Source organism: Ostrinia nubilalis, chromosome W (assembly GCF_963855985.1).
Source record: "Ostrinia nubilalis chromosome W, ilOstNubi1.1, whole genome shotgun sequence".
NCBI classification, from domain to species: Eukaryota; Metazoa; Arthropoda; class Insecta; order Lepidoptera; family Crambidae; genus Ostrinia; species Ostrinia nubilalis.
Genome location: NC_087118.1, coordinates 3,349,406 through 3,356,665, shown reverse-complemented (window position 1 = coordinate 3,356,665; position 7,260 = coordinate 3,349,406). Strand labels below are relative to the sequence as shown.

Here is a 7,260-nt window from a genome sequence, read left to right as displayed (position 1 = left end):
AGGTAGATAACTGCACATTGCAAAGCCGTATAAATTATTACAATCTACATACATCAGATATCTGTTTGGTTGAGAGGGATCATAATCATGCTGATAGTGATTATTTGATTTAGCATACCTTTTTGAACATAAGCAAATGCCTCCACGAATTCCCTGTTGTATCATTCGTATCATTTCTAAATCTGAAAGCAGCTCCAATTTTACTTTTGTCTTTAATAACATGGCGTCAAAGCTAAGACTTGGTGCTGTGAGATAAAATGCAGGATCTAAATCATAATTGATTTTACATGTTTTACGAAACTTTTCAAAAATATCGCTTAATATCAAAACATCACTCTTTACATACAAATCCGTATATTCTCCGAGATTATTTATATTAAAACACCGCCAAACATTTTTTGCATGATCATAATCCGATTGGCTTAGAGCCTCATCAGTGAGATGATTATAAAACTTTTCTATTGAGGGCAAGTTCTTTTCTTCGTAAACCTGCCAGTTTGACAAGTAACTGTACGGGTATACACCTTTTCGACTTAGCAATGTCAATTGACTTTCATTGTCACAATGTGCACGCAAATTTATGAAATCGTTTTGCTGTAGATTTTTAGCTAATTGTTCTAAACCTGTACCCAAAAATTTGAATGAGTCAACAAAACGCACAGCAACAAAGTTAGTAGTTGAAATCTGGATAAACTTGGTAAAAGAAATATAGTTTTCCTTATTTTTAGGAATAACTTTTATTTCTCCAGGAAAACTACTTAGTTCGCGAATAAACAAATGACAGTCATAACCTGATAAGTTATGAAAAAATACCGGGATAAATTTAGGAATCCTAAATTTAAGATTACAGGACGAATGAGCAGCACCGCGATATTTACCGGTAAAGTGACAATGATCCCGTACTTTATCATCAATTAGTAAATGAGAGCACAAATAACAGTTCTCAGCTCTTTCAAAGTTTGTTTGATCCTCCTCATTATACATAATAGGAACAGGACTTTCAGACGCAGATTGAATAAGTTTGTAAATTCTTTTTGTATCTTTTTGTAACCTTTTAACAAATACAGTAGCACAGTCGGTTCCTCGATACGTTACCAGATGGTTACGCGAATTATCATAATTACAAACAATGTAATAAGCAAACGCTGCTGGCACATGTTTTTGTATCTTCGCAGTGTATGCGCCTGTACTTTCGGAGCAAGGCTCTAATATGGTCTCAAAGTCTGCGTAGATGATGAATGGCACATCCTGCATGCAATGATAATTTTTAAATTGCATCGTAGTACCACTTTCAGGCAATAACGTGACCACTCCACCACACACATGGTCATCATGATCTCGTTTTGATTTAAAAAATAACAAACATTCGTCACAAAAATGTAATTTCCCATGATGCTTCGTAACTTGATTTCGAACCAACTTTGTTAAATCCTTTATAAGACAATAATGGGATTTGGAGTCCTTTTCTAACAGAAGCATATTAACATGGTGTTTTTTTCGTAACAACGTTTTATATAACGGACCGATAATATTTTGTTTTTCGTCTATCCCATACACATTGATGCTGATATCATTATTATTTATTTCAAAAGTTTTAATATCTTTTAATGAAACTGGAAAATGCATATTATCAACATTCAAGACATCAGTGAAGTATGGATATGATGATACTCGGTTAGGATTTTTTACATCAGGATATAAAGCGCTCATTACCGTCCAGGCAAAACAGTATTCATCACTGTTTCTAACATTTAAACAAGCTTTTTTAACTTTGATTTTTTTTGGCAAATCTATATAACTAGAACCACCTAATGGTGAATATTTGTTAATATTAGTTTCAATATAAAGAATATCTAAAAGGGACCAACCACTTCCTTTTTCTTGGAACTCATCTATCTTTTTACAGATTACTTGAGAAACGTTTTCTAATAAATCATCGAACGTGTAATTTTGAAAGATAGGAATATTTTCTGTTGCAAATGATTTGATTTCCATTGAATCATCTCTGGGCGAAATAACTTTAACAAACAATTCAAAGTTTACTTTCACACTGATGTGGGAAGCAATAGCGGAATCAAGTACTTTGCGCAGTCTAGACGAAATAGAATGCATGAAGTGCAATGGTGACGTTATTGCCAACTCTTCACCATTAGGCGCACGCTCGCGTTCGGCACTGATGCGATATGATACAATGCGGCCTTTAAAGGCTGAATTAACTGTCTCAACTCCAACATCATAATACATTACAGTATTATTCTTATGGACATTACTGCGCAAGTGCCCTGGAAATGCTTTTCTGAGTATGGATTTCTGACATACTGAGCAGAAGATCGTTTTAAAATTTGTCATTTTAAGATTTTAGGATAGATGTAATAGTAAGAACTATAATTAAAAATACTTTATTTAGACAAATTATTATTCATCAATAAACAAATGCATTTGAAATCACATGTTAACTAACTTAGCTAAACAGAAAATAAAATTAAATCTACTTTTTTTTATCTGCATAAAATGTTGGTTCTATATTATTAAATAATCTCCTACTATCCTTAAATATTTTTTTAATACCGGCCCATAACGGCTCGTCGTGGCTCAGCCGGACTTTCAGACAGCCGTTCCACTTGTCGAAGCGCTCTCTCGGGTTGACGCCAACTATTTGTGCTACGTCGAACACGCGCAGGTCGATGTACACGTCACCGTCAGCCTGCAGCGTGCCCTGGCGGCTGATTCCGCCCGCGACCCGCCGCGACAGCGAGGACCACAGCGGCTGATGTTTGGGAGCAGGCTCGCAGGCGTCTCCAAACAGCTCCTCGTAAATGCCGCTGAGAGATTTACTGTTCTTCCTGAAAAAAATGTTATCTTGATTAGTTACTAGTCGTTCACGAAAGTTTATTAAAGAAAATGTTATTTAATTATCACTAAACAAAGAAACAATATAGGATTAATAATGTTTAAATTATCGTAAAATAGAATCAAAGTGCAAGTGAGAAAGTGCAAGTTGCTATAGAAACGATGTTATTTTATAGGGTAATTATAACAAGTATACGTACCCAGCCTTTTTTTTGGACGTCTCCTTCTTTGCAGCCTTGATCTTGCTCTGACTGCTGGCCTTAGTTTTCTTGGAGGGACTGTAACAAATTTGATGATTATCAGTTAGACGAATATCATTTATTCATAACGAATCTTTCATACAAAGAAGGTAGGTAAGTCATAATACGAGTATGTACCTTAGATCTTCTTCTTCGTCCGAAGAGTACTCCGAGTCAGAACCCAGGCCAGCTGCAGCAGCGTTGCGTTTCTTACAGTCTGATTCGGCTCTGTAAAATATACATTTAGGAGTTAACACAGTAATAAGTGAAATAGTAAATTGTACGCTAACCTAACACATTTAATTAATTTAATATTTAAGCTACGAACCTTATCTTTTTTTTGATCACCTTAGCCTTGCTGCTGCCGCTGCCTTTGGTCGTCTTCTTTGGAGGGCTATAGTAAAAATAATTAGGTTTTAAAGCAAGTTTCATCGTATTTTTATTAATCATTATTTCAGTCTTTATAATTTAGTAATCAATATTTACCAAGTATTATCTTCTGACGAGTACTCAGACTCTGACTCCAAGCAAGCTGCAGCAGCGCTACGATTCTTGTACTCGGATTCCGACCTGTAAGTAAATTATTTGAAAAATAACAAAGACTAGTGTATGTCTGAACGGACTGTGAAATAAACAATGACAGTACTGGGGATTGAGTATTTTAGTAGTCTCAACGACCTGAAACCCTAAATTCAGATACCAAAACAAACAGTTGCACTGAGTCTACTATGTCTAAACCTTGAGAACCAAAAATATTATTTATTATAATAAAATAACTCACGAACATTTTCCCAGAAGTGAAGCTGAAGCGCAGAGTTACGGCACGAAGAATCGAAGATGATCAGATATGAATCGCAGAAAATAATGATAATTACTTCACTTACCGCTTATTTTATATCCAAATTTTCACTCACACAAACACTGTAAAACAGTCAAAATAACGCACACACCAAATAATGCCGATCAGCAATTGATTGAACAAACAAGTTTATCAAATTACTTTAAAATATTATTTACCCATCAGCAACTTTTATTCGCGTGAAATTTACGAAATATTATTTCAATCACTAGGGATTGACCGCGGCTCCACCTGCACATTTTTGATTTTTCACAAAGTTTCAACCAAATCACACTTATGGTTTTATTTATGGTTTTATATGACTCAAAATCATTTGATGTAGTTAGTAATATTAGTCGCTCAAATCAATAATAGTATTATTATGAATAGGTATTTCAAATTCAGAGCTTCCTGGAATGAGCACCTCCAATTTGCAGGCACGCTTCTGTTACAGTTTTATAAAACGTACATGTACCTACAGACAATATGTTCCCCAACAGTGGGAGTATAGGATCCAGCAGCGTTGTGATGAAATGATTTATACAGGGTGTTTCTTGTAAGGTGTCAAGCCGAAGGCAGGTGATAGGTGTGGACTAGACCTATCGATTTCACCCCCATGTATGTTTTACGATTTTTCATAGTTTAGAAGTTATCGTTAATTTTGTAATTTTTTCAAATTGTATGACCTAGTAGGCTTTAAATTTTTTTATCTTTTTTTGGGTCGACTTTTCTCAGATTTCTTTTTTTAGGGTTCCGTACCTCAAAAGGAAAAAACGGAACCCTTATAGGATCACTTTGTTGTCCGTCCGTCCGTCTGTCAAGACCCTTTATCTCAAGAACGCGTGAACGTATCAAGCTGAAATTCACATGAAATACTCAGGTCTATTGTCCCTTTAAGCTGTGAAAATATCAAACTTCTAAGCCAAGCCAATCAAAAGATACAGCCGATTATGTCGATATTTTCAACAAATTTTCGACACTCGCAAAGGAATCAAAACCTACAGGATACTTCCCGTAAACTCAGAATCTTGAAATTTGGCATAAAGCATTGTCAAATAATGCAAATATAGGAAAAATTGCGAAAATTACATTTTTTTAGTTATATAATATAATAAAAATATTTTAATAAAATGAAACTTACTACCTTATTTCTCACGAACGAATAAAGGTATCAAATTGAAATTTATACCAAATACCTAGATCTATTGTCCCTTTAAGAAGTAAAAAAATCAAACTTCTAAGTTAACGCGATCAAAAGATACAGCAGTTTATACCGACACCTTAGACGAATTTCCGTCACACGCTAGGGAATCAAAACCTACAAGGTACTTCCTGTGAACTCAGAATCTTGAAATTCGGCACGAAGCAACGTTATATAGTACAGATAAAGGAAAAATTGCGAAAATGATAAATTTGAAGTTATATAAAATTTAAAATATTATTTTTGCTTACATGACATAAAATATTTTTTTAATAATTATAAACTTACTACCTACCCTTTTTCACATGAACGCGTAAAGATATTAAAGTTGAAATTCATATCAAACACTTCTTAAATCTAATTGCCTCTAAACTGTGAGAAATTCTAAATCAACGCAAAAATTTAAAACGCTGAGGTAGGTACCTACCTATAATGCAAATATAGGAAAAATAAATAAATAAAAAATAATCATACCGCATATCTATATTATATAAAGCTCGTCTATATATATATATTATATATTATATATATATATATATATATTATATAAAGCTCGATTACCACTGACTCACTGACTCACTGATCAGGGGTATTTTTAGGGTATTTAGAGGGGAGAGGGGTAAAATTGTTAGTGTTTGTTTTAAACTAGATTTTTCGACTGCCAGCTTTACTAGATTTTTTGAACCAAAAAACAAAATGGCGGCACTTTTTGAAACTCCAACTTTTTTGTTTTTCGTCCTGAATTTTTTCCTTTTTGGGAGTTTATTAGGGTTGCCAAGATGAGTTAAAAAAATTGAGAAAAAATTAGAAAAACAAAATGGCCGCGCCGCCATCTTGGATTGAAAATGCGATTTCGGGGTGTTTTTGGGGAGGTGTCACTCCGAGATGCGCAATTGTTTTTGAAATTTTCTTTTGAGTGTTTGTGACATGTATAGTCTTCTTAAGAGCCCCATTCACAGATTATCGAAAAACAAGATGGCGGCTGAGCCGTCGGCCATTTTGTTGCGAGCATTAAATTCCTAAACTTTGACACGAATTTTCCGGTAGATGGCGACACCGGAGTAGGGTACAATGTTCCGGGCGATTGTTGGTCTGTTATTCGAGTGTTGCCATGAATTGGAAAAAACTACCATTTTGGTAGAAAATTTTCCACCACGGCCCCGGATAGTAGAAAATGGAAATTTCCAAAAATTCCAAAAACTTGGTATGCAGTTTGGTGACGTTTGGGGACCCGAATGACATTTCACCATTTTTATGAAAAAAGACTGGCAACACTGAAAGTTATGGGGAAAATTTTTTTTTGCGACATGGGTGTCTTTAGAGTTAGTGACAGACAGAAATAATTGTGGCAGAAAAAAAATAAAAATGAGGTTTGGTCAGGTATACGACCCAGATTATGGGAAAAATCCGAAATGTCAGAAAATCAAGATGGCGGCGGCGTGGGCGGCCATTTTGTGAAAAGTTGAAAATTTCGAAATTTTGGAATTCATTTTTCGAGTAGTTGGCAACATTTTGGAAAGTCGAGTTGTATGAGGCGGTTGTGTGTCTTGTCGAGAGGTGTCGCTTGGGTGAAGAAATTTCTCCAGTGTTGCCATACTTTGGGAGATTTGGTCCAAAAATGTCGAAAGTAGAAATAACGACTTCCGGTCAAAAATTTAGATGACGCCTCCTGCAAAGGGGTCGTGCAAATGACATTTGACCATTTTCATCTCGATCACCTGGCAACACTGGGAGCTACGGGGAAAAGTATTTTTTTCGACATGGGTGTCTTTAAAGTTAAGGACGGACAGAAGGAGATATGGCAGAAAAAATCCAAAAATGTGGTTTGGTCGGTTATACGATCCAGACTATGGGAAAAATCCGAAATGTCAGAAAATCAAGATGGCGACCGAGTGAGCGGCCATTTTGTAAAAAGTTTCAGATTTCTGATTTTTCAAATGCATTTTTCGGGCAGTTGGCAACATTTGGGAAAGTCAGGTTGTATGGGGCGATTACGTGATTTGTCAAGGAGTATCGTTTGGGAAAACAAAAATTTCCAGTGTTGCCATACTTTGAGAGTTTTGGTCCAAAAATGTAAAAAATGGAAATACCGACTTCTGGTCAGAAATTTGGATGACGCCTCCTGCAAATAG

At 35.3% G+C, this 7,260-nt stretch overlaps 1 long non-coding RNA gene across 1 annotated transcript; it reads right to left on the bottom strand.

Annotated features, from left to right (window-relative positions):
* Positions 1-2,787: 2,787 nt before the first annotated feature.
* Positions 2,788-3,316, bottom strand: LOC135086438 (uncharacterized). The gene is made up of 3 exons (XR_010260474.1): positions 3,228-3,316; positions 3,051-3,128; positions 2,788-2,843 (listed from the first exon to the last, which is right to left on the bottom strand). It is a non-coding gene; the product is annotated as an uncharacterized LOC135086438 (long non-coding RNA).
* Between the last annotated feature and the right edge of the window lie 3,944 nt (positions 3,317-7,260).